Source organism: Triticum aestivum, chromosome 5B, assembly GCF_018294505.1.
Source record: "Triticum aestivum cultivar Chinese Spring chromosome 5B, IWGSC CS RefSeq v2.1, whole genome shotgun sequence".
Classification (NCBI taxonomy): domain Eukaryota; kingdom Viridiplantae; phylum Streptophyta; class Magnoliopsida; order Poales; family Poaceae; genus Triticum; species Triticum aestivum.
Genome location: NC_057807.1, coordinates 343,907,728 through 343,914,330, shown reverse-complemented (window position 1 = coordinate 343,914,330; position 6,603 = coordinate 343,907,728).

Genomic DNA, 6,603 nt, shown 5'->3' with positions numbered 1-6,603 from the left:
AACAGGTCATCGCTTTTGTCTAGTAGGATTTGAATCATTTCCATCGCAGTTCGTTGCTCAGTTGCAATTTTAGCAAGTGTCTTATAGCTAGGTTTAGATTCACATTTAGAGTCATCTTCACTAGAGGTTTCAAAGTAGGTGGCGCATGAAGTTACCTTTGCGCCTTTTGTGATGAAGTAGTAGGTAGGAGCGGAGTCATCATCGTCATCATTGGCTTCAGCGTCGGTGACATAACCATTGTCTTTAGTGCTGAAGATGGACTTGGCGACAAATGCAGAAGATAGAGCCAGGCTTGCCATGCCTGAATCAGACTCCTCCTCTGGCTCCACCTCCATCTCCTCTGAAGCAGACTCCTCATCTGAATCCATTTCCTTGCCGATGAATGCACAAGCTTTGCCGGATGAACTCTTCTTGTGATATGAAGACTTTAAGAATTTCTTCTTCTTATCATCTCAGTCATATTCCTTCCTCTTCTTACTTTCTTGGTTTCCTTTTCCCATTGAGGGCACTCAGATATGTAGTGGTCTGGCTTCTTGCATTTGTGGTAGGTTCTCTTTTTGTAGTCACGGGTGGAAGTCTCAACATTCTTCAAGTTGTATTTTTAAGACTTTCTGAAGCGGTTTTTCTTAGAGAACTTCTGGAACTTCTTCACAAGCATTGCAAGTTCTTTGCCAAAGTCTTCAGGGCCACTGGAACTGCAGTCAGAGTCTTCATATGAAGATACAACCTTTGCCTTCAAAGCAAGGGATCACCCATAGTTAGGGCCATATGTATCTCTCTTCTCAAACAGTTGGAATTCATGAGTATTGAGCCTCTCTAGTATATCAACAGGATCTGGTTTCTTGAAGTCTGGACATTCTTGGATCATCAATCATAGGGTGTCAAAGGAATTGTCAAGTGATCTCAATAGCTTCTTCACTACTTCATGCTTGGTGATGTCTATGGGACAGAGTGCAGGAAGCTCATTGGTGATATCAGTAAGACGGTCAAAGGTAAGCTAGACATTTTCATTGTAAAGCCTCTTGAAGTGGTTGAAGAGATTGTGAAGAACACCGATTCTTGAATCTCTCTGAGATGAGATGCCTTCGTTGACCTTGGATAGCCAATCCCAGACTAACTTCGCAGAATCCAGAGCACTCACGCGGCCATACTGCCCTTTGGTCAGATGACCACAGATGATATTCGGTCGAGTCCAATTGCGAAAACCTCTTCACATCAGCAACGGTGACACCTTCACTAACTTTGGGAACGCCAACCCTGACGACATACCAGAGGTCGTTGCCAATGCCTTCAAGATCCATGCACATCTTATTCTTCCAGTAGGGGTAATCAGTGCCATCAAAGACGGGGCACCCAGCGAAGACCTTAATTATCCCTACAGTCGACATAGCTAAAACTCTAGGTTGTTAAACTGAATCACACAGAACAAGGGAGCACCTAGCTTTGATACCAATTGAAAGTGCTAGTTATCAACTAGAGGGGGTTGAATAGGCGATTTTTATGGAAGTCTTCAAAACAGGCAATGTCTTCGAAGATGAGAAACTAAAACATTAACTAAACAAGATACAGTGGAAGATGGAATACACTAGGCATGCTGGAATGTCAAACAAAAATTGAAGTAGTATGTGAATACATATAGCAACTAGGTAGAACAGAGTAGTTTTTAGGAAGATAATGTGAAGACAAAGATGTAATCAGAGGGAATGTCTTCACACTGTCTTCGAACAGAACGAGCATTCAAAGGGTTCACGAAACTAAATAGAGAGTAGAGGTGTGAGGTGATAGAACCAGCAGCTCGATGAAGATAATTGATTTGTTGGACTAGTTCTAGTTGTTGTGACAATTGTACGTCTGGTTAGGGAGGCTGAGATTGAACTCAAAAGACCACGCCTTCACCTTATTCTCCTTGAGCTAAGACCCGCAGATCTCACTCAATCACTCAGGTAAGTCTTCAAGGTAGACTTCCAAACCTTCACGGACTTCGTTCACCGGCAATCCACAATGACTCTTGGATGCTCAGAACGTGACGCCTAACCGACTGGAAGATCATAGTCTTCAAGTGTAACAAGCCTTCGGTTCACGGAACAGAAAGACTTTAGTGATGCTCAAAAAACTTTGAGCTCTAGGTGTTTTGGGTTTGTCCTTGCAAGGATTCTCTCTCAAAGGCTTCGGAGGTGGGTTGCTCTCAAACGACAGTGGCCATGCACTAACTCGGAGCAGCCACCAACTTATGGTGAAGGGGGTGGGCTATCTATAGCCTATAGGCAACCTGGCATGATATGTCCGAAATGACCCTAGGTCAATGGACAACTAACACGTGTCCAATGGTCGGATTTGAAACACACATGGCAGCTTGACTTGACCTCCAAGTAAAGCTGACTCAACCAACTATGGAAGAGATTTTCTCTCATTGTCTTTGCTCGAAGACATAGGATTTTAGGTTGAGCATCACATCAATTTTCTGACTTTGTTTACCTCGACCCCACTTAACAGTTCGGTGGTTTCTACGACTCAGGAAAGAAGAAAATGAAACTACCAAAATACTATGTCTTCGCGTTGCATTGTGTTCAAGCACATGTCTTCATGTGTCATTGTCTTCAACATGAATGTCTTCGCGAACCACCATTATCTTCAATGTCTTCATACATTTTTAGGGGTCATCTTCCATGGGTAAACCGAATCAATAGGGACTTCACATGTGTTCTTCTGTGAATATCACAAACACATTGGTCCCTCAACCAAGTTTGTCGTCAATACTCCAAAACCAACTAGGGGTGGCACTAGATGCACTGACACAAGTGGCTATGTACCAGTAGCTCTGTGTTTGATCTCTCTCTCTCTCCACTACCGTGTTCTTGATTTGGCACGATCTTGATGTAATCATGGGCTTTGTTAATATAGTTGGTTCATATGGTGTTTCTCCCTCTCTATCTTGTTGTGATGATTTGAGTTTTTACCTCTAAGGTTTCACTATTATCTGATTGAATACTTTTTGGATTTGAGAACACTTAATGTATGTCTTGCATGTGGATATCCATGGTGACAATGGGGTGTCCTATTGATTCACTTGATATATATTTTGGTATCCAACTTGCGGATTATCGTGACATTGGGGTAATCTATGCACAGGGGTTGATACACGTTTTCATCCTACTTTCTCTGGTAGAAACTCTGGGGCACTCTTTGAAGTTCTTTGTGTTGGATTGGATATTATGAATCTGAAGTAGTTTGATGCATATCGTATAATTGACTCACAGATACTTGTGGTGACATTGGAGTATCTAGGTGACATTAAATTTGATTGATGCATATCATATGGTGTTATTTTAGTTCGAACTCTAGGGTTGTTTGTGACACTTATAGGAATAGCTCAATAGATTGATTGGAAAGGATAACTTTGAGGTGGGTTCGTACCCTACAACAATTTTATCTTATGTTCTCCGCTAGATAAGAACTTTGGAGTGATTCTTTGTCGCATGTTGAGGGATTGACATATGATTCAATTATGTTAGCACTGTTGAGAGATTGCACTAGTGAAAGTATAAACCATAGGCCTTGTTTCTAAGCAATGCAATACCGTTTGTGCTATGGTTTATCACTTTCTACCTTGCTATTTTCATATTTTCATATTACAAAAACCTATATCTACTATCCATACTGCACTTGTATCACCATCTCTTCGCCGAACTAGTGCACCTATACAATTTACCATTGTATTGGTTGTGGTAGGGACACAAGAGATTTCTTGTATTTGGTTGCAGGGTTGTTTGAGAGAGACCATCTTCATCCTATGCCTCCCACAGATTGATAAACCTTAGGTCATCCACTTGAGAGAAGTTTGCTGCTGTCCTACAAAACTTTGCGCTTGGAGGCCCAACATGAGTCTACAATAATAAGTTGTGTAGTAGATATCACTTGTTCATCCGAAGCCAACCGGCTTGGACGGAACAACCAAAACGGGGTCCTGTTCATCGAGTCGGGGTCTGGCGTACCGCAAAACAGAGGAAACGGACTTCTCGCCAACCGCCTATGGTCGAAACGGGGTCCTGCTCATCGGGAGGGGCCTGCATACCACAGAACGAAGAAAACAGACTTCTCTTCGAGCGCCTACACTCGAAATGGGGTCTTGTTCATCGGGAGGGGTATGGCATACCACAAAACAGAGGAAAGGACTTCTCTTCGAGCGCCTACTATTGAAACAAGGTCTTGTTCATCGGGAGGGGTGTGACGTGCCGTAAAGCAGGACTCCACACTGTCCATCCACCGTCTACTGCCTCGCTCCAGCCTCCACGGGCTCATGTTCATCCACCGTCGACTTCCTCCAGCCTCCATGACTACTGTTCATCTAGCCTCCACGGGGTCATGTTCATCCACTACCAACCAGTTGGGGTGTGGCGGCCTCCTCGGGGTCTTGTTCATCCAACGCCAACCGCCTACTACCACGGGGTCCTATTCATCCAACCCCCACCGGCTGGGGTGGGGCATATGAGCGGGCGGCAGCAACAGGAACTATTCATCCACAATCAACCAACCAGCTAGGTCAACTCACCACGTCTCGTGCAAGGGGCTTGATTGATGCAAATCTCGACTCGTTCTAAGTATAATGCGCACGGCAGCAACGGGAACTGTTCATCGAGAGGCAACCCAATTGGCTATGTCTCGCATGGGGGCTTGATGCAATGGCTTCAGTAAGCAGCATGCATCAGCGATCGATCGCTCGGGTTCAGTTAGCAGCGAAGGAAGGTAGGGTTCAGTTAGCAGCGAAGGAATCCCTCGGGTTCAGTTAGCAACAAAGCGATCGATCGGCTTCAGTATGTAGTGGGATCGATCGTGTGTTCAGTAACGTAGCGAGCTAGTGCGATCACTCGAGTTCATTAAGAGAACGCCTCGCTCGGGTCAGTTAGAGAACTCCTCGCACACACATGCGTATGAGAGAAACGTGCAAACCATACTACATCGCTCGGCCCGACCACCCACCGTAACCGGGAACTCCCCAAAAGTTTCCTCGCCCTCACTTCTATCATGATTTTTTACGTCATGGATGGCCCAAAGAATGTCATGCATGTGTGTCTCATGCCCGTCCAGGACGAAAAGCCCATTTTCTGTCATAATTCTTTGTCATAGAAGTAGGAGCCCACCACATCTATGATGATACGTGTTTTTATCACAATTATTGTCATAAAAGTGTCATAACCATGACCAAAAAAGTTCTCGTTCGGGCCATAATGTCGTGGGTGTGTCTTTTTTTGCAGTGTGAGCTCGGACTCCTCCTCCTCGGTCATGGGAGGTGGTGGTGGTGGGGACGGGGACGGCGTCGGTGTGAGGTTGTGCACACATGTATGCCCGCATGTATGGGGCGGGCTCCGAGTACGAGCAGGACGTGACCGACGCGGGTTGGAGGACGTCCGGCAAAAAAGGGTTGCCGCCGCAGGTTGTGCTTGTTGCGGAGCCACGTATCCCACAGCAAGGAATCCACGGTGTACCTACGAGCGTAGAGCAAATCCGGTGGGAGGCGGGAGTGGCGACGGTCAATCTTCCCCTTGCCAACCCAATGCCAGCCCATGGTGCCGATGAGGTGGTGGATGAGAAGGGATGTGTCGGCGGCTAGGGTTTGCTCGCTCATGTCGGGGCTTGAGGAGGCAACCGGGCTCAGAATGGAAGATGTGGACTGGCCGGTCCACGACTTCCACATTAAGAAGGACGACGACTGGGGAAGCTGGGTGGCTGACAGCCGGGGCCCGCCACACGTGCGCAGTTATTTTGGCCAGTGGAGGTAGGTGGGCGGCCGCCACGCATCTCCGAGGCAGGCGAGAAGCAAGCGCGTGCCCGTCCATTCGTTGTCCATGTGGACGCAAACCAGAAGCAATTTTGCTATGGAAATGAGGCAGGCCGGATGCGAAGCGGAAAAAATTTGTTGATGCCGCCGCGCGTTGGGCCGTGGCGTCTGTCTGTTTTGGCCTATACGGACACTCCTGGACCAGGTGGGGTAGTGCGTTGGAGTTGCCCTGAAGGCCCGCACGCGGCGCGTAGTGGACAACACGCAGTCACGGCTAGTTCGGCCAGCGCACACCCCATCACGGGGCTATGGTGGCCAGCATGCGGTTGCAGCGGCCAGTCAGCACACCCGCACGGTGGCCAGCACACGGCCGCGGCTACGACGGCGAGCACACAAACCCCATCACGGGCGTGTGGTGGCACGCACGCGTCTATAGCAGCAAGTCAGCGCACCCGCGGCTGCAAGCGGTTGTGGCCAGCATGCACACACGACAGCTATGCAAGGTCGTCATCCGCTTCCCTCATCGTTGTCTATGTTGCCATCAGTAGCCTCGTCCGCCCACCCGCGGCTGCGGCTAGCACGCCCACGTGACAGCTACGCGAGGTCGTCAATCGCTTCGCCGTCGTCCACGCCGTCATTAGTAGCCTCGTCCGTCCACCCGCGGCTGCGGCTAGCACGCACACGTGACAGCTACGTGAGGTCGTCAACCGCTTCGCCGTTGTCCACGCCGTCATCAGTAGCCTCGTCCGCCCACCCGCGGCTGCGGCTAGCACGCACACGTGACAGCTACATGAGGTCGTCAACCGCTTCGCCATCGTCCACGCCGT